Here is a 25984-nt window from a genome sequence, read left to right as displayed (position 1 = left end):
ACTTGGCCTTCTCCCCATCTCGTCCTCTGGTCAGCAGCACCAGGCCAATGATGAGGTTGTTGAAGTGCAGTCCTTTAAAGGTGCCTCCAAACGAGTTGTAGATCACCTGCAGGGAGAGAACAGAGAGAGAAAAGGAAGACGGTGTTAACATATCTAGAAATATGCCAGTAGACAGATCCCAGTTGAGGGGAGGCAGGTAGCCTAGCGGTTAGAGCGTTGGGCCAGTAACCAAAAGGTTGCTGGTTTGAATCCACGAGCTAGCAAGGTAAAAAAAGAATATATATATACACATATATATATATATATATATATATATTTTTTTTTTTTTTTTAATTGCCGTTCTGCCCTTGAACAAGGCAGTTAAACCCCACCACTAGGATCGGAAACCTTCCAGTACATTTACAGAAATTTTCCATGAGAAGTTAAGCCCTGGAATTTGGGTAATTTTGCTTAATTCTTTGCAAAAAAAAATTCAATTTGTTTATAACTGTGAACCTTTTTTTGTGGGATACACTTAAGGCAATTATTGGTCTTGTGGCATATTTTGGTTAAACTATCCCCAATTCAATAGAATTGCAACCCTCTGCATGCACAGTGCACTCTTCCATCAAATGTACAGCTGATTCTCAAGATCTTGCACACTAATGAGATGCTATTGAGCCCACACTACTACACTGTCTGAGCCAAGGACTACATGCTTTCTGGTAAGATTTGATTACAATACTGGGTGAGATGAATATATTTTATATGACATACATTATTTTTGGTTAACTAGTAAATTGTAGCCAACAGCAAAGTGTGTTTAAATAATTTCTAACTTGTTAAAAATGTCTGCTAGTTAGTGTTTGCTACCATGTGGGTTTTAGTTTGCTTGAGCCTGCTAACTGAGGAGTTTTAATTAGATGCTGCCAAGATGCTGCCTAGAAGGCCAGCATCCCGGAGTCGCCTCTTCACTGTTGACATTGAGACTGGACAGAGGAACTCTGCCTAGAAGGTCAGCATCCCGGAGTCACCTCTTCACTGTTGACATTGAGACTGGACAGAGGAACTCTGCCTAGAAGGCCAGCATCCCGGAGTCACCTCTTCACTGTTGACATTGAGACTGGACAGAGGAACTCTGCCTAGAAGGCCAGCATCCCAGAGTCGCCTCTTCACTGTTGACGTTGAGACTGGACAGAGGAACTCTGCCTAGAAGGCCAGCATCCCAGAGTCGCCTCTTCACTGTTGACGTTGAGACTGGACAGAGGAACTCTGCCTAGAAGGCCAGCATCCCGGAGTCGCCTCTTCACTGTTGACGTTGAGACTGGACAGAGGAACTCTGCCTAGAAGGCCAGCATCCCAGAGTCACCTCTTCACTGTTGACGTTGAGACTGGACAGAGGAACTCTGCCTAGAAGGTCAGCATCCCAGAGTCTCCTCTTCACTGTTGACATTGAGACTGGACAGAGGAACTCTGCCTAGAAGGCCAGCATCCCAGAGTCACCTCTTCACTGTTGACATCGAGACTGGTGTTATGCAGGTACTATTTAATGAAGCTGCCAGTTGAGGACTTGTGAGGCGTCTGATCCCTTATTGATGACACTTCTTAAATCCACTTCGAATCAGGGGAGGAGGGGTTCTACAAAGCTAAAATATTGAAATGTTTTAGGATGGTCATACCAAAGATCATTTAGAAATTTGATTCAGAATTTTAGGTATATAAAAAAAATATACAAATTATTAGATAAAATATATAATTTGGCCTTTACTACTATAGCTCATAGAAACACATTGAACGACATTCATAAGTGGGAAAAAAGACAGTCCAAAAATAAATCATAAGGAATAAAATGTTGAAGTGTTTGTCCTATATCGAGGAGATAAAAGAATGCTCAGGAAATATGTGTTTTTGTTCACATATTAAACCGTTTTTTAGGGGGGGGGCATAAAAACTACCTCCATTAAGTTGTAAGGGCTACCTTCAGACGAGTCCCATGAGACTTGTGTGTGTGTGGCGGGGGGGTCGTGTTCGTGAGGGTCTCCCCTTTCCCTGTCTGACGATTGCAACCACCCACCTCTTCGATATGAGTGATATTGGTACATTGTGCGTGCGTGAGTGCGTGCGTGCCTGTGTGTGTTGTGGAGTGTGTGACTAGGAGTCGTCCCTTTTGCCAGCACTTGTAGTGCTTCCTGTCACCCTATATATAGTGCACTACTTCAGACCAGAGCTCTATGGCACCCTATTCCCTATATAGGGCACTACTTTAAGCCAGGGCCCTATAGAACCCTATATAAAGTGCACTACTCCAGACCATGGCCCTATAGAACCCTATTACCTATATATAGTGCACTACTTTAGACCAGGGCCCTATTCCCTATATAGTGCACTACTTCAGACCAGGGCCCTAATGAACCCTATTCCCTATATAGTGCACTAATTTAGACCAGGCTCTGATCAACAGTAGTGCACTATGAAGTGAAGAGAGGTGCCATTTGGGAGGTAGTCTGTGGGACTGTCCCCACAGCCAGCCATAGCAGTCACAGTGGCTGTGTCACAGTGTGTCAGATACAAAGAGAAGCACACTATTTGCACTTTTGATAGGCGTCGCCCCGGTGATGATTGCCCTTGAAATCTGTGTTCACGTAACACTTTAACATCGTCATATTACCTCTGGTTACAAGGCCCATTCCTTATTCCACACCATGGTTACAAGGCCCATTCCTTATTCGCCCCAAGGAGGGCCCCTGTGGTCCACTAATCACAGTGACGGAGCGGCCCCAAGGAGGGCCCCAGTGGTCCACTAATCACAGTGACGGAGCGGCCCCAAGGAGGGCCCCAGTGGTCCACTAATCACAGTGACGAAGCAGCCCCAAGGAGGGCCCCTGTGGTCTACTAATCACAGTGATGTAGTGGCCCCTGGAAGGGCCCTGCTGTCAGGCCTAGCGATGGACACAGCCTGGGGGTTTCTTACTGCCCTGAGCCTGCTGCCTGATGGGGCCCAAAATAAAACAACTGCACTCCTTAGTTACACCTTCAAAACACACGCACACAGCCTTTTAGAGAAGCTAAGTATATGGTCCACTTCCTCTGACTCACACGTTATGGGAAACGTGTATAAAATGAAACCAGAGAGTGACGAGGCTCCAGCTCCTCCCCAGAATCTCTCCGTCTACCACCATGTACGGCTGAGAGGCTTTTAATCCCACACGGTGAATCTGACTCGCTGCCGTCTCGCTGGTAAAAGACAAATATAAATAATAACAATAATAATAAAAATAATAATAATAATAATAATGTCTGCCTTTCTGCCTGTTTGAACACTAGAGCCCTATGGGTCCTGGTCAAAAGTAGAGCACTACCCTATGGGTCCTGGTCAAAAGTAGAGCACTACCCTATGGGTCCTGGTCAAAAGTAGAGCACTACCCTATGGGTCCTGGTCAAAAGTAGAGCACTACCCTATGGGTCCTGGTCAAAAGTAGAGCACTACCCTATGGGTCCTGGTCAAAAGTAGAGCACTACCCTATGGGTCCTGGTCAAAAGTAGAGCACTACCCTATGGGTCCTGGTCAAAAGTAGAGCACTACCCTATGGGTCCTGGTCAAAAGTAGAGCACTACCCTATGGGTCCTGGTCAAAAGTAGAGCACTACCCTATGGGTCCTGGTCAAAAGTAGAGCACTACCCTATGGGTCCTGGTCAAAAGTAGAGCACTACCCTATGGGTCCTGGTCAAAAGTAGAGCACTACCCTATGGGTCCTGGTCAAAAGTAGAGCACTACCCTATGGGTCCTGGTCAAAAGTAGAGCACTACCCTATGGGTCCTGGTCAAAAGTAGAGCACTACCCTATGGGTCCTGGTCAAAAGTAGAGCACTACCCTATGGGTCCTGGTCAAAAGTAGAGCACTACCCTATGGGTCCTGGTCAAAAGTAGAGCACTACCCTATGGGTCCTGGTCAAAAGTAGAGCACTACCCTATGGGTCCTGGTCAAAAGTAGAGCACTACCCTATGGGTCCTGGTCAAAAGTAGAGCACTACCCTATGGGTCCTGGTCAAAAGTAGAGCACTACCCTATGGGTCCTGGTCAAAAGTAGAACACTACCCTATGGGTCCTGGTCAAAAGTAGAGCACTACCCTATGGGTCCTGGTCAAAAGTAGAGCACTACCCTATGGGTCCTGGTCAAAAGTAGAGCACTACCCTATGGGTCCTGGTCAAAAGTAGAGCACTACCCTATGGGTCCTGGTCAAAAGTAGAGCACTACCCTATGGGTCCTGGTCAAAAGTAGAGCACTACCCTATGGGTCCTGGTCAAAAGTAGAGCACTACCCTATGGGTCCTGGTCAAAAGAGCACTACCCTATGGGTCCTGGTCAAAAGTAGAGCACTACCCTATGGGTCCTGGTCAAAAGTAGAGCACTACCCTATGGGTCCTGGTCAAAAGTAGAGCACTACCCTATGGGTCCTGGTCAAAAGTAGAGCACTACCCTATGGGTCCTGGTCAAAAGTAGGGCACTACCCTATGGGTCCTGGTCAAAAGCACTACCCTATGTCCTGGTCAGAGCACTACCCTATGGGTCCTGGTCAAAAGTAGAGCACTACCCTATGGGTCCTGGTCAAAAGTAGAGCACTACCCTATGGGTCCTGGTCAAAAGTAGAGCACTACCCTATGGGTCCTGGTCAAAAGTAGGGCACTACCCTATGGGTCCTGGTCAAAAGTAGAGCACTACCCTATGGGTCCTGGTCAAAAGTAGAGCACTACCCTATGGGTCCTGGTCAAAAGTAGGGCACTACCCTATGGGTCCTGGTCAAAAGTAGAGCACTACCCTATGGGTCCTGGTCAAAAGTAGAGCACTACCCTATGGGTCCTGGTCAAAAGTAGGGCACTACCCTATGGGTCCTGGTCAAAAGTAGAGCACTACCCTATGGGTCCTGGTCAAAAGTAGAGCACTACCCTATGGGTCCTGGTCAAAAGTAGAACACTACCCTATGGGTCCTGGTCAAAAGTAGAGCACTACCCTATGGGTCCTGGTCAAAAGTAGAGCACTACCCTATGGGTCCTGGTCAAAAGAGCACTAGCACTACCCTATGGGTCCTGGTCAAATGTAGAGCACTACCCTATGGGTCCTGGTCAAAAGTAGAGCACTACCCTATGGGTCCTGGTCAAAAGTAGAGCACTACCCTATGGGTCCTGGTCAAAAGTAGGGCACTACCCTATGGGTCCTGGTCAAAAGTAGAGCACTACCCTATGGGTCCTGGTCAAAAGTAGGGCACTACCCTATGGGTCCTGGTCAAAAGTAGGGCACTACCCTATGGGTCCTGGTCAAAAGTAGAGCACTACCCTATGGGTCCTGGTCAAAAGTAGAGCACTACCCTATGGGTCCTGGTCAAAAGTAGATCACTACCCTATGGGTCCTGGTCAAAAGTAGAGCACTACCCTATGGGTCCTGGTCAAAAGTAGAGCACTACCCTATGGGTCCTGGTCAAAAGTAGAGCACTACCCTATGGGTCCTGGTCAAAAGTAGGGCACTACCCTATGGGTCCTGGTCAAAAGTAGAGCACTACCCTATGGGTCCTGGTCAAAAGTAGGGCACTACCCTATGGGTCCTGGTCAAAAGTAGGGCACTACCCTATGGGTCCTGGTCAAAAGTAGAGCACTACCCTATGGGTCCTGGTCAAAAGTAGAGCACTACCCTATGGGTCCTGGTCAAAAGTAGAGCACTACCCTATGGGTCCTGGTCAAAAGTAGAGCACTACCCTATGGGTCCTGGTCAAAAGTAGAGCACTACCCTATGGGTCCTGGTCAAAAGTAGAGCACTACCCTATGGGTCCTGGTCAAAAGTAGAGCACTACCCTATGGGTCCTGGTCAAAAGTAGAGCACTACCCTATGGGTCCTGGTCAAAAGTAGAGCACTACCCTATGGGTCCTGGTCAAAAGTAGAGCACTACCCTATGGGTCCTGGTCAAAAGTAGAGCACTACCCTATGGGTCCTGGTCAAAAGTAGAGCACTACCCTATGGGTCCTGGTCAAAAGTAGAGCACTACCCTATGGGTCCTGGTCAAAAGTAGAGCACTACCCTATGGGTCCTGGTCAAAAGTAGAGCACTACCCTATGGGTCCTGGTCAAAAGTAGGGCACTACCCTATGGGTCCTGGTCAAAAGTAGAGCACTACCCTATGGGTCCTGGTCAAAAGTAGAGCACTACCCTATGGGTCCTGGTCAAAAGTAGAGCACTACCCTATGGGTCCTGGTCAAAAGTAGAGCACTACCCTATGGGTCCTGGTCAAAAGTAGGGAAGGGAATAGGGAATAGAATGTTGCAGACTCTGCTGGAAAGTCCTCCTATAGTAAAGACACTTGCAGAATCTCCTGTTAATTTATTGATTAAGAATCAAGCAGAAGTGCCCTTAATTTTAAATTTAAAAAAAAATCCAAATCAATACCCATGTTTCCTAGGATAGCTATAGAACATGTTGGAATTAACATGTGGATATTAAGTTTATTTTTATACTTTGGTTTCTTGTTGCTGGATATGTGGACACAAACATGCGTATTGCTGATCGAAATGAACTTTTCTCCCGATTTATCAACAAAACAACTGGATTGCGGTTTTGATTGAATATGACCAAGACTGTTTCAATGGAATGCCACTTCCAAGCCTCGACCGGGGACGCACACATGTTGACTTTATCCATCCACACCAGACACAAAATCAAGACAGGAAATATCAAAAACAAACTCTAAACCAACTACAATCATTTGGGACCAGGTCGAAACACATGAAACATTCATGACCATTTAGCTTGTTGTTGCTAGCTAGCTTGTTGTTGCTAGTTAGCTTGTTGTTGCTAGCTAGCTTGTTGTTGCTAGCTAGCTTGTTGTTGCTAGCTAGCTTGTTGTTGCTAGCTAGCTTGTTGTTGCTAGCTAGCTTGTTGTTGCTAGTTAGCTTGTTGTTGCTAGCTAGCTTGTTGTTGCTAGCTAGCTTGTTGTTGCTAGCTAGCTTGTTGTTGCTAGCTAGCTTGTTGTTGCTAGTTAGCTTGTTGTTGTTGCTAGCTCTTTTAGAATAGAACCAAGTTGTATTTTAGTGCCCGGCTACGCTGACGCTCGCGAGAAATTTGGATGAAATGATAGAATAACCTTGGTTCATGGTCAGCATGTTAAGGCTGGGTTTCTACACTGACCAAGCATTTTTCCACTTCCTCAAAAGAAATGTCCACCGCCTATGTCAATCCCCTTTGATGACTCAGTCACTGCCTTTGACACACACAGTACAAACACAACTAGTGTTTATTCACTGATAAAGTCAGTCAGGTGGCATCTGTGTGTGTGTGTGTGTGAGTGAAATTGGGAATAGGCATTTTTACAGTATGGGTACAGCTTCCTTCAGCCTAACACGACAGAAACCAGAGCAGGAAGACAGAGCCTCTGATGGGGAAAGTGGAATTAGAAATGTTTGAACTACCAACTGGGGAAATGCATTAAACCAGCTAGCTACTGTATAAACTGGAGTAGCCTAAAACAACAACAAGTCACTGTGGTGAAGAACACAGATACAATGTGTGCATCCAAAATGTCTCCCTATTCCCTATACAGGAGCCAATACTTATTTTCCACCATAATTTGCAAATTAATTAATTAAAAATCCTACAATGTGATTTTCTGATTTTTTTTCCCCTCATTTTGTCTGTCAGAGTTGAAGTGTACCTATGATGAAAATTACAGGCCCCTCTCGTCTTTTGAAGTGGGAGAACTTGCACAATTGGTGGCTGACTAAATACTTTTTTGCCCCACTGTATACTGCACTGACTAGGGTCCTGGTCAAAAGTAGTGCACTGCCCTATGAGCCCTGGTCAAAAGTAGTGCACTACCCTATGGGCCCTGGTCAAAAGTAGTGCACTACCCTATGGGTCCTGGTCAAAAGTAGTGCACTACCCTATGGGCCCTGGTCAAAAGTAGTGCACTACATAGGGAAGAGTGCCATTTGGGATGCAGTAAAAAATGACTGAGGGTCAATCTCAACAGGCTGAAAGCATGTCCACTACCGAGTTGAAGTAAGGCTCAAGGAATGGATCTCGAAGCCAATGTCCTGTAATGTTATGTCATGCAGATGCTTGTAAACGGGACATTTTGAAGCCCATGTCTAAGGGAGGTGAGAGGAGTCACCACACCTGGACTGGGGGAGGTGAGAGGAGTCACCACACCTGGACTGGGGGAGGTGAGAGGAGTCACCACACCTGGACTGGGGGAGGTGAGAGGAGTCACCACACCTGGACTGGGGAGGTGAGAGGAGTCACCACACCTGGACTGGGGGAGGTGAGAGGAGTCACCACACCTGGACTGGGGGAGGTGAGGGGGAGGAGTCACCACACCTGGACTGGGGGAGGTGAGAGGAGTCACCACACCTGGACTGGGGGAGGTGAGAGGAGTCACCACACCTGGACTGGGGGAGGTGAGAGGAGTCACCACACCTGGACTGGGGGAGGTGAGAGGAGTCACCACACCTGGACTGGAGGAGGTGAGAGGAGTCACCACACCTGGACTGGAGGAGGTGAGAGGAGTCACCACACCTGGACTGGAGGAGGTGAGAGGAGTCACCACACCTGGACTGGAGGAGGTGAGAGGAGTCACCACACCTGGACTGGGGAGGTGAGAGGAGTCACCACACCTGGACTGGGGAGGTGAGAGGAGTCGCCACACCTGGACTGGGGGAGGTGAGAGGAGTCGCCACACCTGGACTGGGGGAGGTGAGAGGAGTCGCCACACCTGGACTGGGGGAGGTGAGAGGAGTCACCACACCTGGACTGGGGGAGGTGAGAGGAGTCACCACACCTGGACTGGGGGAGGTGAGAGGAGTCACCACACCTGGACTGGGGGCGGTGAGAGGAGTCACCACACCTGGACTGGGGGCGGTGAGAGGAGTCACCACACCTGGACTGGGGGAGGTGAGAGGAGTCACCTGGACTGGGGAGGTGAGAGGAGTCACACCTGGACTCTAGGGGTTGGGAGGTGAAAGGGACAGTCATATCCCAATTTCCTATCAGGTTGTGTCTGAAATATATGTGTGTGTGCTGTGTGTTCTGGGTCCCAGGGGACGTACCTCTGCAACCTTCGGAGGGATCCCATCTCCCAGTACTTCTCTGTAGAAGCACTGTTGGGCCATGTAGAAGGACAGGCCGCTGGTCCTCTTAAAGGCATCCTTCAGCCGCTTCAACTCCACATCAGTTACTACAGAGAGAAAGAGTGGGGGGGGAGAGAAAGTGTGGAGGGGAGAGACAGAGTGGGGGCAGAGAGAAAGAGTGGGGGAAATAGAGAGACATCAGGCTAGAGACTAAGGTGTCCGAATCATCAGGCTAGAGACTAAGGTGTCCGAATCATCAGGCTAGAGACTAAGGTGTCCCTAACATCAGGCTAAAGACTAAGGTGTCCCTAACATCAGGCTAAAGACTAAGGTGTCCCTAACATCAGGCTAAAGACTAAGGTGTCCCTAACATCAGGCTAAAGACTAAGGTGTCCCTAACATCAGGCTAAAGACTAAGGTGTCCCTAACATCAGGCTAAAGACTAAGGTGTCCCTAACATTAGGCTAAAGACTAAGGTGTCCCTAACATCAGGCTAAAGACTAAGGTGTCCCTAACATCAGGCTAAAGACTAAGGTGTCCCTAACCCAAAGGGAATTTGGGAAGAGTAAGCTGATCTTATGTGTCACAGGTCGCATCCCAAATGTTTCCCTATTCCCTAGTGCACTATTGGTGGACCACAGCCCTAAGGAATAGGGTGCCAACTAACTAACAACGAGGTCATATCCTATCCGTTGCTATGGAGAGAGGTTTCACCTTGACTAGTGAAGGTGATTAACATGTGACGGTGCCAGCTGTACGAGAGCCCTCCCACCAGGGCTGAGTTTCAGTACGAGAGCCCTCCCACCAGGGCTGAGTTTCAGTACGAGAGCCCTCCCACCAGGGCTGAGTTTCAGTACGAGAGCCCTCCCACCAGGGCTGAGTTTCAGTACGAGAGCCCTCCCACCAGGGCTGAGTTTCAGTACGAGAGCCCCCACCAGGGCTGAGTTTCAGTACGAGAGCCCCCACCAGGGTTGAGTTTCAGTACGAGAGCCCTCCCACCAGGGCTGAGTTTCAGTACGAGAGCCCCCACCAGGGCTGAGTTTCAGTACGAGAGCCCCCACCAGGGCTGAGTTTCAGTACGAGCTCCCACCAGGGCTGAGTTTCAGTACGAGAGCCCTCCCACCAGGGCTGAGTTTCAGTACGAGAGCCCCCCCACCAGGGCTGAGTTTCAGTACGAGAGCCCTCCCACCAGGGCTGAGTTTCAGTACGAGAGCCCCCCCACCAGGGCTGAGTTTCAGTACGAGAGCCCTCCCACCAGGGCTGAGTTTCAGTACGAGAGCCCTCCCACCAGGGCTGAGTTTCAGTACCAGAGCCCCCACCAGGGCTGAGTTTCAGTATGAGAGCCCCCACCAGGGTTGCGTCGTCAGCCATGTTGAGCTAGGCTACTCCCTATTCAGACCTCCCGCCCTCAGCTACAAATCCGTTAGGCCACTAGCTTCATTTAAAAAAAAAGGCTAATAACAGGTGTTACCATCGAATGTGTGGCTCTCTCCCCCTCTCTCAGGGGTCAATTAAAACAAAGACATTTGATTGATTTATTGAATAAAATGTATTCACCCAGACAAGCACAGCCTCAGCATGCTACCGTCCCAGCCCCTATAGTTGACCATCTGTTGCTGTAGAATGATTATGGTTATTAAAACTGGTGCAGAAACAGCAGAGAGACGGAGAGAAATTGCTTGCTTGCTCTGGGTACGGGCGGGGGAATTGAAAAACAGGACTGATGATCGTACTCTCCCTGGATGGGCCAAAAATAATAATAAATAACAATTAAAAAATATATATTTTTTTTTTAAAGCCTCAAAGTCTGTGGGATGTTTATGAATCTGGGACAGGAAGGAAGGTAAAGAGGGTTGCTCGTATTAAAACAGGTGGATGTGTGAGTGTCACCTCGTATTGCAGCATGGTAGGAATGAAGTGGCTGGGACATTCTGTTCCTGTAGGTTGGAAAATGCAAATAGAAAACCATATTCTGTAAGACCCAACTGTGTGTAGACCTTCATCAAAGATACAGACCTGAATACATCATGGTCTATATCTATATCTAAAAGGCATGGTGATGGGAGACTGACAGTATTGCACGCCGCGTTTGTCTTCTCCTCTGCTGTCAAGCGATGACAGTATAATCTAAGCTAACTGTTCAATGCTGAGAATTTCAGCGATGTGTCAAAAAGCCAACAACAACAAAATCATTTGAACTGGTTTTGAAGAGCACAAACACTCTTGACAGTACAGCACTTTGAAATGACAGACGCAGAATAAATCACCTGGCTTGCTTCAGCCTTGAAACGAGCTTTCAATTATCTCCCTGAAGCTGGAATGGATAGACAACGTCAGAGGAAAGGGGTTGGAGGTCGGGGTTGTTTAGGATTCTGCCGTGCTACTCTAGTCATACGACAAGCAACCATGTTCCATAGACTGTTATCTGAGAGGAGGAACTTCCTCTATACAATCCTAGGAAGAAGTAAGTAGGCATTTCACTGTAAGGTCTACATGGCGCACATGACAAAAAAAAAAAAAAACTTTGATTTGATAACATTTTCGATTCTTATTTAGGTCGCCACTAGTGGCACCTGGCTCTGGCTCTGGCTCTGTGTCTGTGTCTGATAAATAACCATTGGATCCACAGGTCCGGTAAGGTCTAAGAGCTCATTATCTTGCCTATATTCAGAGCACCTTTACCCCGATGAACCCCGGGGCCGCGGATTCGCTGCTCGCTCAATCTTAACAGCGGCTCGGCTTATAATGAATGGACTCCCAGCAGAGCCGGTGTCAGCCACACCACAGACAGTTAGACCCTGTGGTTGCAGGTAGATGAACCAAAAGGCCGTTTGACCTAGTGGTCAATACTACTGGTGTTGTTGCAGGTAGATGAACCACCGTTTGACTGGGTCAACACTACTGGTGTGCAGGTAGATGAACCAAAGGCCGTTTGACGGCAACACTACTGGTGTGGTTGACCAAAAGGCCGTTTGACCTAGTGGTCAATACTACTGGTGTTGTTGCAGGTAGATGAACCAATAGGCCGTTTGACGTAGTGGTCAACACTACTGGTGTTGTTACGATGCTGTGACGTAATGGTTGTATTCTGGGCCACATGCCTGCCATGTACACTCAGCCACAAGAGTATACACACCCACCCACCCACAGACACCCACAGACCCCCACAGACTCCCACACGTCACGGCTCCCTAGTGAAAGTGGCACAGAGACAGAGAGAGAGACAGAGAGAGAGAGAGAGAGAGAGAGAGAGAGAGACAGAGAGACAGAGAGACAGAGAGACATAGACAGACAGAGACAGAGAGACACAGAGAGAGACAGACAGAGAGAGAGAGAGAGAGAGAGAGACATGGACAGAGAGACAGAGACAGGGAGACATGGACAGAGAGACAGAGAGACATGGACAGAGAGACAGAGACAGAGAGACAGAGAGACCTGGGGCTGAAGCCGGAGTTGAAACCTCTACTGTAGAGAAACAAGCAGTAGTAGTGTCTGCCTGGGCCAGCATGTAAATACAGGGTTCAAGAGACACTACATTTCTGACTCCAAGGAAAAGAGTGCTGGGTGATTTGGCAGTTAGGGACTAAGGGCGAGACCAGACTGACCCATTGATTTGATCCATAACCGTGATTTCTGATGCTTTCTCAATGGGAGTTGTACGTTGATGGTCAGCGGAGTTGACCATTTCACAGACAAAAAAATTTAGATGAGTTTAACTTTTGGACGGGCCGACCGATACGTGACCCTCCATTTAGCCAATTAGATGGAGGTGACCCTCCGTTTAGCCAATTAGATGGAGGTGACCCTCCGTTTAGCCAATTAGATGGAGGTGACCCTCCATTTAGAAGACGGTCAAATTTAATTTGGTGTCTGTTCTCCACGGATCAGTCTGGCCTGATTCTGGAATGATTCTGTTTTTGTCACATTGTTATGTGACAGTACCTTGTAAAAATGAATGGAACAGCATATCAAACATTCAGCAAAACAGGAAAAGACTAAGTCCACTACTGGAATATTCTACTTCAGTTCTACACAGTTATAAAAAGGCAATAGGCCTAAAAGCACATTACCATACGAGGTCGCACAGTGACAGAACCCTAAACGCACATTACCATACGAGGTCGCACAGTGACGGAACCCTAAACGCACATTACCATACGAGGTCGCACAGTGACGGAACCCTAAACGCACATTACCATACGAGGTCGCACGGTGACAGAACCCTAAACGCGCATTACCATACGAGGTCGCACAGTGACAGAACCCTAAACACACATTACCATACGAGGTCGCACAGTGACAGAACCCTAAACGCACATTACCATACGAGGTCGCACGGTGACAGAACCCTAAACGCACATTATCATACGAGGTCAAACAGTGACAGAATCCTAAACGCACATTACCATATGAGGTCGCACAGTGACGGAACCCTAAACGCGCATTACCATACGAGGTCGCACAGTGACAGAACCCTAAACGCGCATTACCATACGAGGTCGCACAGTGACAGAACCCTAAACACACATTACCATACGAGGCCGCACAGTGGCAGAACCCTAAACGCGCATTACCATATGAGGTCGCACAGTGACAGAACCCTAAACGCGCATTACCATACGAGGTCGCACAGTGGCAGAACCCTAAACGCACATTACCATACGAGGTCGCACAGTGGCAGAACCCTAAACGCGCATCACCATATGAGGTCGCACAGTGACAGAACCCTAAACGCGCATTACCATACGAGGTCGCACAGTGGCAGAACCCTAAATGCGCATTACCATACGAGGTCGCACAGTGGCAGAACCCTAAACGCACATTACCATACGAGGTCGCACAGTGGCAGAACCCTAAACGCGCATCACCATATGAGGTCGCACAGTGACAGAACCCTAAACGCGCATTACCATACGAGGTCGCACAGTGGCAGAACCCTAAACGCGCATTACCATACGAGGTCACACAGTGACAGAACCCTAAACGCGCATTACCATACGAGGTCACACAGTGACAGAACCCTAAACGTGCATTACCATACGAGGTCACACAGTGACAGAACCCTAAACGCACATTACCATACGAGGTCGCACAGTGACAGAACCCTAAACGCACATTACCATATGAGGTCACACAGTGACAGAACCCTAAAAGTAACACATTTCGATAATCAATCCTGACAGGCAAAGTTCGGTTGTTACAACTGCAGGGACCAAAGTACAACAAGTATCAGGTAATGGTATAAGATATTTTCAAGTGCTTCGTGATAAATATTCACCTGAGTCTTACATCACTGAAACAATGAACAGACGAATATGCAGAATTATAACAAATTGATTCAGTATTTATCCTAAACATTTTGGCTGGTACTGGGCTACTTCTATCCAGTCTAACCACTGCAATGCCATTGGGATACATTGACTCAGCACTAGGCATAGCTATACAAGAACACAATGAAGAATATCCTGATCTTAAGAGAGAACTTCATCCAGCTGGCCTAGTATAAGAACACAGCTGACATCTCATGCTTTCTCTCTAACGTCACTGATTAGCACCAAAAAATGTAAAAAAAACAAAAAATAAAAAATTGTAAAGGTCACTAATGAACTCATACAGTAGACTAAATGGGTTATGTTATGAGATCAAGCAGACACAAGTAATGAATGTTATCTTGGTTATTCACAGATCAACCCTGTTATCACTCCCTCGGTTTGTTCATGTGGGCAGCGCCTGGTTATCAGGTGGCAGGTAGTCTAGTGGTTAGAGCATTGGGCTATTAACCCAAAAGGTTGCTGGATCGAATCCCCGAACTGACAAGGTAAAAAAAATCTGTCGTTCTGCCTCTGAACAAGGTAGTTACCCCACTGTCATTATAAATAAGAATTTGTTGTTAACCAACTTGCCTAGTTAAATAAAAAAATATCACTGATAAACATTCACCTTTTACTCAGAGCGACCTTTCCAACATCCTAAATATTGCGGGGCCTGTTAAAATTAGGTTTTGGTTCAATGTTTTGATTCCAGCCAGCAGTTTGCTCTGAAACACTTGACAGAAACACAGACAGCTGGCTACTGTAACTAATAACTATCTGTAATTGTCAATCTGTAGAAACACAGACAGCTGGCTACTGTAACTAATAACTATCTGTAATTGTCCATGTGTAGACAGCTGGCTACTGTAACTAATAACTATCTGTAATTGTCCATGTGTAGACAGCTGGCTACTGTAACTAATAACTATCTGTAATTGTCCATGTGTAGAAACACAGACAGCTGGCTACTGTAACTAATAACTATCTGTAATTGTCCATGTGTAGAAACACAGTCAGCTGGCTACTGTAACTAATAACTATCTGTAATTGTCAATCTGTAGAAACACAGACAGCTGGCTACTGTAACTAATAACTATCTGTAATTGTCAATATGTAGAAACACAGACAGCTGGCTACTGTAACTAATAACTATCTGTAATTGTCCATGTGTAGAAACACAGACAGCTGGCTACTGTAACTAATAACTATCTGTAATTGTCAATCTGTAGAAACACAGACAGCTGGCTACTGTAACTAATAACTATCTGTAATTGTCAATCTGTAGAAACACAGACAGCTGGCTACTGTAACTAATAACTATCTGTAATTGTCAATCTGTAGAAACACAGACAGCTGGCTACTGTAACTAATAACTATCTGTAATTGTCAATCTGTAGAAACACAGACAGCTGGCTACTGTAACTATTAACTATCTGTAATTGTCAATCTGTAGAAACACAGACAGCTGGCTACTGTAACTAATAACTATCTGTAATTGTCCATGTGTAGAAACACAGACAGCTGGCTACTGTAACTAATAACTATCTGTAATTGTCAATCTGTAGAAACACAGACAGCTGGCTACTGTAACTAATAACTATCTGTAATTGTCAATCTGTAGAAACACAGACAGCTGGCTACTGTAACTATTAACTATCTGTAATTGTCAATCTGTAGAAACACAGACAGCTGGCTACTGTAACTATTAACTATCTGTAATTGTCAATCTGTAGAAACACAGACAGCTGGCTACTGTAACTAATAACTATCTGTAATTGTCCATGTGTAGAAACACAGACAGCTGGCTACTGTAACTAATAACTATCTGTAATTGTCAATCTGTAGAAACACAGACAGCTGGCTACTGTAACTAATAACTATCTGTAATTGTCAATCTGTAGAAACACAGACAGCTGGCTACTGTAACTAATAACTATCTGTAATTGTCAATCTGTAGAAACACAGACAGCTGGCTACTGTAACTATTAACTATCTCTAATTGTCAATCTGTAGAAACACAGACAGCTGGCTACTGTAACTAATAACTATCTGTAATTGTCCATGTGTAGAAACACAGACAGCTGGCTACTGTAACTAATAACTATCTGTAATTGTCAATCTGTAGAAACACAGACAGCTGGCTACTGTAACTAATAACTATCTGTAATTGTCAATCTGTAGAAACACAGACAGCTGGCTACTGTAACTAATAACTATCTGTAATTGTCAATCTGTAGAAACACAGACAGCTGGCTACTGTAACTAATAACTATCTGTAATTGTCAATCTGTAGAAACACAGACAGCTGGCTACTGTAACTATTAACTATCTGTAATTGTCAATCTGTAGAAACACAGACAGCTGGCTACTGTAACTAATAACTATCTGTAATTGTCAATATGTAGAAACACAGACAGCTGGCTACTGTAACTAATAACTATCTGTAATTGTCCATGTGTAGAAACACAGACAGCTGGCTACTGTAACTAATAACTATCTGTAATTGTCAATCTGTAGAAACACAGACAGCTGGCTACTGTAACTAATAACTATCTGTAATTGTCAATCTGTAGAAACACAGACAGCTGGCTACTGTAACTAATAACTATCTGTAATTGTCAATCTGTAGAAACACAGACAGCTGGCTACTGTAACTAATAACTATCTGTAATTGTCAATCTGTAGAAACACAGACAGCTGGCTACTGTAACTATTAACTATCTGTAATTGTCAATCTGTAGAAACACAGACAGCTGGCTACTGTAACTAATAACTATCTGTAATTGTCCATGTGTAGAAACACAGACAGCTGGCTACTGTAACTAATAACTATCTGTAATTGTCAATCTGTAGAAACACAGACAGCTGGCTACTGTAACTAATAACTATCTGTAATTGTCAATCTGTAGAAACACAGACAGCTGGCTACTGTAACTATTAACTATCTGTAATTGTCAATCTGTAGAAACACAGACAGCTGGCTACTGTAACTATTAACTATCTGTAATTGTCAATCTGTAGAAACACAGACAGCTGGCTACTGTAACTAATAACTATCTGTAATTGTCCATGTGTAGAAACACAGACAGCTGGCTACTGTAACTAATAACTATCTGTAATTGTCAATCTGTAGAAACACAGACAGCTGGCTACTGTAACTAATAACTATCTGTAATTGTCAATCTGTAGAAACACAGACAGCTGGCTACTGTAACTAATAACTATCTGTAATTGTCAATCTGTAGAAACACAGACAGCTGGCTACTGTAACTAATAACTATCTGTAATTGTCAATCTGTAGAAACACAGACAGCTGGCTACTGTAACTATTAACTATCTGTAATTGTCAATCTGTAGAAACACAGACAGCTGGCTACTGTAACTAATAACTATCTGTAATTGTCCATGTGTAGAAACACAGTCAGCTGGCTACTGTAACTAATAACTATCTGTAATTGTCCATGTGTAGAAACACAGTCAGCTGGCTACTGTAACTAATAACTATCTGTAATTGTCCATGTGTAGAAACACAGTCAGCTGGCTACTGTAACTAATAACTATCTGTAATTGTCCATGTGTAGAAACACAGTCAGCTGGCTACTGTAACTAATAACTATCTGTAATTGTCAATCTGTAGAAACACAGACAGCTGGCTACTGTAACTAATAACTATCTGTAATTGTCAATCTGTAGAAACACAGACAGCTGGCTACTGTAACTAATAACTATCTGTAATTGTCAATCTGTAGAAACACAGACAGCTGGCTACTGTAACTAATAACTATCTGTAATTGTCAATCTGTAGAAACACAGACAGCTGGCTACTGTAACTATTAACTATCTGTAATTGTCAATCTGTAGAAACACAGACAGCTGGCTACTGTAACTAATAACTATCTGTAATTGTCCATGTGTAGAAACACAGACAGCTGGCTACTGTAACTAATAACTATCTGTAATTGTCAATCTGTAGAAACACAGACAGCTGGCTACTGTAACTAATAACTATCTGTAATTGTCAATCTGTAGAAACACAGACAGCTGGCTACTGTAACTAATAACTATCTGTAATTGTCAATCTGTAGAAACACAGACAGCTGGCTACTGTAACTAATAACTATCTGTAATTGTCAATCTGTAGAAACACAGACAGCTGGCTACTGTAACTAATAACTATCTGTAATTGTCAATCTGTAGAAACACAGACAGCTGGCTACTGTAACTAATAACTATCTGTAAATGTCAATCTGTAGAAACACAGACAGCTGGCTACTGTAACTAATAACTATCTGTAATGGTCAATCTGTAGAAACACAGACAGCTGGCTACTGTAACTAATAACTATCTGTAATTGTCCATGTGTAGAAACACAGACAGCTGGCTACTGTAACTAATAACTATCTGTAAATGTCAATCTGTAGAAACACAGACAGCTGGCTACTGTAACTAATAACTATCTGTAATTGTCAATCTGTAGAAACACAGACAGCTGGCTACTGTAACTATTAACTATCTGTAATTGTCAATCTGTAGAAACACAGACAGCTGGCTACTGTAACTAATAACTATCTGTAATGGTCAATCTGTAGAAACACAGACAGCTGGCTACTGTAACTAATAACTATCTGTAATTGTCAATCTGTAGAAACACAAACAGCTGGCTACTGTAACTATCTGTTATTGTCAATCTGTAGAAACACAGACAGCTGGCTACTGTAACTAATAACTATCTGTAATTGTCCATGTGTAGACAGCTGGCTACTGTAACTAATAACTATCTGTAATTGTCCATGTGTAGAAACACAGACAGCTGGCTACTGTAACTAATAACTATCTGTAATTGTCCATGTGTAGAAACACAGTCGAGCTATCCGCACAGCTTTGCAGTGCCCATGTCTCTCTCCTGTACGTGGGTTTTAGTTGACTAGACAACCCATCTCTAGTAACGTCAGTTACTGTAGCTAAACTAATATAACGTTAGTGATGGATTAACAAGACAGCACCCGGTTACCTCTTTTAACAGCCTCGTCATACGAAAGGAAACCTATCCTTGACTCCTTGGCACCCATGTCGCCCTCATGTCACTACGATGTGAGAAAATACATGTTGAACGGGCGATGTTGCGCCATCCGTTAGCAGCGATGTGTTTTTGCTGTTTTCGACGGATGACGCGTCTCCTCGTCGACGCGCGTCCACGCTGCTTTGATCACATGACCGGAGCTACACGGGTCACCTGATTGGTTGGCATGAAATGGTTGTGCAGTGTGCACATGATGTATTTCTGCAGTCTATGGGACTGAACAAAATACAAACACTTTTCATATGCTGTTACAAAATACGTAGCACTTTACCCCAATTTGCAAAGCTATGTTGCCCGAATCGTCTCACACAATGAAACAGTTTGGGTCAGTCTACTTTAGGCTACCATTTTGAAAAACTGTCAAAGTTGTCCTTGTCTCTGGCACCCCCCAGTGGATAGAGTTGAAAGGGTTTTATTATAACGTTTGCAGAATATGCAGTGCACAAGATAAAGCTTGTCAAGATTCAGTATTGCAATGTGAAAGTTATATCTGTCTCTCCTAGCAGGAAACCACACGCTTCCTCCTCTTCTTCCTCTCCTTCACTCTCTTCCTCCAATAGACCGTCAACCTCCACCTCTTTTTCAGCCCTCCTCATCTCCTTCCACTTACTGCTGGCACAACGGTATGATGTTACAATGCCCATATTTGATAGTCTGTTGAAAATGTGCTTAACCCATGCAGTCTGGACCTTGACACCCTCCATATTGCTCTTCCACTGGAGGCATTTCTCATCCCATGACTCACCAATCTGTTTATATTTTGTAATGATACTCTTCCTGGACACACAGACACCGAGCCTGGTTAGTCTGTTAAAGCATCGTTTTTTTGGGGGGGCCCCACCGTGATGCATGACAAGCGCATGATGAACACACAGGTGCACACATACATTTCGAACGTGCCCTTAAAAAGGGTGGCACCTGCCATGGCCATTATGTACTTCTTGGTGCAGTCTGAAGGCCTCTTCCTTATTCCTAGAGCCACAGTCTGAAGGCCTCTTCCTTATTCCTAGAGCCACAGTCTGAAGGCCTCTTCCTTATTCCTAGAGCCACAGTCTGAAGGCCTCTTCCTTATTCCTAGAGCCACAGTCTGAAGGCCTCTTCCTTATTCCTAGAGCCACAGTCTGAAGGCCTCTTCCTTATTCCTAGAGCCACAGTCTGAAGGCCTCTTCCTTATTCCTAGAGCCACAGTCTGAAGGCCTCTTCCTTATTCCTAGAGCCACAGTCTGAAGGCCTCTTCCTTATTCCTAGAGCCACAGTCTGAAGGCCTCTTCCTTATTCCTGGAGCCACAGTCTGAAGGCCTCTTCCTTATTCCTGGAGCCACAGTCTGAAGGCCTCTTCCTTATTCCTAGAGCCACAGTCTGAAGGCCTCTTCCTTATTCCTAGAGCCACAGTCTGAAGGCCTCTTCCTTATTCCTGGAGCCACAGTCTGAAGGCCTCTTCCTTATTCCTAGAGCCACAGTCTGAAGGCCTCTTCCTTATTCCTAGAGCCACAGTCTGAAGGTCTCTTCCTTGTTCCTAGAGCCACAGTCTGAAGGCCTCTTCCTTACCTAGAGCCACAGTCTGAAGGCCTCTTCCTTATTCCTAGAGCCACAGTCTGAAGGCCTCTTCCTTATTCCTAGAGCCACAGTCTGAAGGCCTCTTCCTTATTCCTAGAGCCACAGTCTGAAGGCCTCTTCCTTATTCCTAGAGCCACAGTCTGAAGGCCTCTTCCTTATTCCTAGAGCCACAGTCTGAAGGCCTCTTCCTTATTCCTGGAGCCACAGTCTGAAGGTCTCTTCCTTGTTCCTGGAGACACAGTCATGTAGAAAGTGCTCACACATTGCAAAAAAAAGTCCACACTTTTTGGGGCTGACTGTTTCCACTCACCCAGAACTTTATCTGTGCTAAAGGACTGTTGTGTCTCAGTTTTATTCAGTCCCCCTTTTCACTGGTTAACCTTCGACACTCCTCCGTCATAATATTCAGTGCTTTTGCTCGATAACAAATTGTGACAGACCTGGAACTTGCACCAAACACTCTCGGTATTGCTCGGAGCAGACTACCTTGAAGACAGATACCAATTATTTTCAAAGAACCTCTATAAGTATCTGTGACTTTGTATCAGAAGTAGTTGTAACAGTGACCTTAAATAAGAAATGAAAATGCGGTTTAAATATCTGAAAACTGTCGTCGTGAATTATGTAACACATTTGCACATAAAATGAACATTATCAGTTACTTTATTGTCACTGGGGGGAAAATACGATCCAACAAAAATTTGCATTGACAAAAGTTACCAGATACGTTGTTCAAAAGGTAGAGCTCTTTAACTCTGCGGTGATCACGTTCGTTCTTGTCATCTACAGCCCATGACGCACCAACAGCAGGCGCTGTATCAACAGGTGCAGTACCAACAGGTGCTGTATCAACAGGTGCAGTACCAACAGGTGCTGTATCAACAGGTGCAGTACCAACAGGTGCAGTACCAACAGGTGCTGTATCAACAGGTGCTGTATCAACAACAGGTGCTGTATCAACAACAGGTTCTGTACCAACAGGTGCTGTACCAACAGGTGCTGTACCAACAGGTGCTGTACCAACAGGTGCTGTATCAACAGGTGCTGTATCAACAACAGGTGCTGTACCAACAACAGGTGCTGTATCAACAACAGGTGCTGTATCAACAACAGGTGCTGTACCAACAACAGGTGCTGTATCAACAACAGGTGCTATATCAACAACAGGTGCTGTACCAACAACAGGTGCTGTATCAACAGCAGGTGCTGTACCAACAACAGGTGCTTGGTGAATTCCTATATCTGGCGACAGGTCATCTGTCGCTGGGTCCCTGAGCAGACACCTTTTTGTACTTCTGGGAGTCGAGACAGATCCACCTAGACAGCCGCTGCACATCTTCTCCTCACAAAACAGCCAATTATTTTCATGTCATTGACACCATTTCAATAGAAGATTGACAGGAGCCACATACCACTTTTGAAAACACATCACTCAGCGTGATGGTCCCGTTATCTCTTCTAAATCCATCAATAAGCATGACAGGTCCCCTTATCTCTTCTAAACCCATCACTCAGGGTGACAGGTCCCGTTATCTCTTCTAAACCCATCACTCAGGGTGACATGTCCTGTTATCTCTTCTAAACCCTTCACTCAGGGTGACAGGTCCCGTTATCTCTTCTAAACCCATCACTCAGGGTGACAGGTCCCGTTATCTCTTCTAAACCCATCACTCAGGGTGACAGGTCCCGTTATCTCTTCTAAACCCATCACTCAGGGTGACATGTCCTCAGTTATCTCCCGTCTTCTAAACCCTTCACTCAGGGTGACAGGTCCCGTTATCTCTTCTAAACCCATCACTCAGGGTGACAGGTCCCGTTATCTCTTCTAAACCCATCACTCAGCGTGACAGGTCCCGTTATCTCTTCTAAACACATCACTCAGGATGACAGGTCCCATTATCTCTTCTAAACCCATCACTCTGGGTGACAGGTCCCGTTATCTCTTCTAAACCCATCACTCAGGGTGACAGGTCCCCTTACCTCTTCTAAACCCATCACTCTGGGTGACAGGTCCCGTTATCTCTTCTAAACCCATCACTCAGGGTGACAGGTCCCGTTATCTCATCTAAACCCATCACTCAGGGTGACAGGTCCCGTTCTCTCTTCTAAACCCTTCACTCTGGGTGACAGGTCCCGTTCTCTCTTCTAAACCCATCACTCTGGGTGACAGGTCCCGTTATCTCATCTAAACCCATCACTCAGGGTGACAGGTCCCGTTATCTCTTCTAAATCCATCACTCTAGGTGACAGGTCCCGTTCTCTCTTCTAAACCCATCACTCTGGGTGACAGGTCCCGTTATCTCATCTAAACCCATCACTCAGGGTGACAGGTCCCGTTATCTCTTCTAAATCCATCACTCTAGGTGACAGGTCCCGTTATATCTTCTAAAACCATCACTCAGGGTGACAGGTCCCGTTATATCTTTTAAACCCATCACTCAGGGTGACAGGTCCCGTTCTCTCTTCTAAACCCATCACTCTGGGTGACAGGTCCCGTTCTCTCTTCTAAACCCATCACTCTGGGTGACAGGTCCTGTTATCTCATCTAAACCCATCACTCAGGGTGACAGGTCCCGTTATCTCTTCTAAATCCATCACTCTGAGTGACAGGTCCCGTTATCTCTTCTAAAACCATCACTCAGCTGTGACAGGTCCCCTTATCTCTTCTAAATCCATCACTCTAGGTGACAGGTCCCGTTCTCTCTTCTAAACCCATCACTCAGCTGTGACAGGTCCCCTTATCTCTTCTAAACCCATCACTCAGCTGTCTTCTAAACCCATCACTCAGCTGTGACAGGTCCCCTTACCTCTTCTAAACCCATCACTCAGGGTGACAGGTCCCGTTATATCTTTTAAACCCATCACTCAGGGTGACAGGTCCCGTTATCTCTTCTAAACCCATCACTTTGGGTGACAGGTCCCGTTATCTCTTCTAAACCCATCACTCAGGGTGACAGGTCCCGTTATCTCTTCTAAACCCATCACTCAGGGTGACAGGTCCCTCTCTTCTAAACCCATCACTCATCCCTGTTATCTCATCTAAACCCATCACTCAGCTGTGACAGGTCCCGTTCTCTCTTCTAAACCCATCACTCAGCTGTGACAGGTCCCCTTATCTCTTCTAAACCCATCACTCAGCTGTGACAGGTCCCCTTATCTCTTCTAAACCCATCACTCAGGGTGACAGGTCCCGTTATCTCATCTAAACCCATCACTCAGCTGTGACAGGTCCCGTTATCTCTTCTAAACCCATCACTCAGGGTGACAGGTCCCGTTATCTCTTCTAAACCCATCACTCAGGGTGACAGGTCCCGTTATCTCTTCTAAACCCATCACTCAGGGTGACAGGTCCCGTTATCTCATCTAAACCCATCACTCAGATGTGACAGGTCCCGTTCTCTCTTCTAAACCCATAACTCAGCTGTGACAGGTCCCCTTATCTCTTCTAAACCCATCACTCAGGGTGACAGGTCCCGTTATCTCTTCTAAACACATCACTCAGGATGACAGGTCCCGTTATCTCTTCTAAACCCATCACTCAGGGTGACAGGTCCCCTTATCTCTTCTAAACCCATCACTCAGGGTGACAGGTCCCCTTACCTCTTCTAAACCCATCACTCTGGGTGACAGGTCCCGTTATCTCTTCTAAACCCATCACTCAGGGTGACAGGTCCCGTTATCTCATCTAAACCCATCACTCAGGGTGACAGGTCCCGTTCTCTCTTCTAAACCCATCACTCTGGGTGACAGGTCCCGTTCTCTCTTCTAAACCCATCACTCTGGGTGACAGGTCCCGTTATCTCATCTAAACCCATCACTCAGGGTGACAGGTCCCGTTATCTCTTCTAAACCCATCACTCAGGGTGACAGGTCCCGTTATCTCTTCTAAACCCATCACTCAGGGTGACAGGTCCCGTTATCTCATCTAAACCCATCACTCAGATGTGACAGGTCCCGTTCTCTCTTCTAAACCCATCACTCAGCTGTGACAGGTCCCCTTATCTCTTCTAAACCCATCACTCAGGGTGACAGGTCCCGTTATCTCTTCTAAACACATCACTCAGGATGACAGGTCCCGTTATCTCTTCTAAACCCATCACTCTGGGTGACAGGTCCCGTTATCTCTTCTAAACCCATCACTCAGGGTGACAGGTCCCCTTACCTCTTCTAAACCCATCACTCAGGGTGACAGGTCCCGTTCTCTCTTCTAAACCCATCACTCTGGGTGACAGGTCCCGTTATCTCATCTAAACCCATCACTCAGGGTGACAGGTCCCGTTATCTCTTCTAAATCCATCACTCTGGGTGACAGGTCCCGTTATCTCTTCTAAACACATCACTCAGGATGACAGGTCCCGTTATCTCTTCTAAACCCATCACTCTGGGTGACAGGTCCCGTTATCTCTTCTAAACCCATCACTCAGCTGTGACAGGTCCCCTTATCTCTTCTAAATCCATCACTCTAGGTGACAGGTCCCGTTCTCTCTTCTAAACCCATCACTCAGCTGTGACAGGTCCCCTTATCTCTTCTAAACCCATCACTCAGCTGTGACAGGTCCCCTTACCTCTTCTAAACCCATCACTCAGGGTGACAGGTCCCGTTATCATCTTTTCTTCTAAACCCATCACTCAGGGTGACAGGTCCCGTTATCTCTTCTAAACCCATCACTCAGGGTGACAGGTCCCGTTATCTCTTCTAAACCCATCACTCAGGGTGACAGGTCCCGTTATCTCTTCTAAACCCATCACTCAGGGTGACAGGTCCGTTATCTCTAAACCCTCACTCAGGGTGACAGGTCCCGTTAAAACCCATCACTCAGGGTGACAGGCCCTGTTATCTCATCTAAACCCAGGTGACAGGTCCCGTTCTCTCTTCTAAACCCATCACTCAGCTGTGACAGGTCCCCTTATCTCTTCTAAACCCATCACTCAGCTGTGACAGGTCCCCTT

General features: G+C 45.8%; 1 pseudogene; it reads right to left on the bottom strand.

Annotated features, from left to right (window-relative positions):
* The window catches only part of LOC121839171, an 82267-nt pseudogene extending 62707 nt beyond the window's left edge, over positions 1-19560 (bottom strand).
* Between the last annotated feature and the right edge of the window lie 6424 nt (positions 19561-25984).

The sequence above is a fragment of the Oncorhynchus tshawytscha genome, linkage group LG14 (assembly GCF_018296145.1).
Source record: "Oncorhynchus tshawytscha isolate Ot180627B linkage group LG14, Otsh_v2.0, whole genome shotgun sequence".
NCBI lineage: Eukaryota > Metazoa > Chordata > Actinopteri > Salmoniformes > Salmonidae > Oncorhynchus > Oncorhynchus tshawytscha.
The sequence above is the reverse complement of the archived record's forward strand: the minus strand, read 5'-3'. Positions and strand labels throughout refer to the sequence as shown.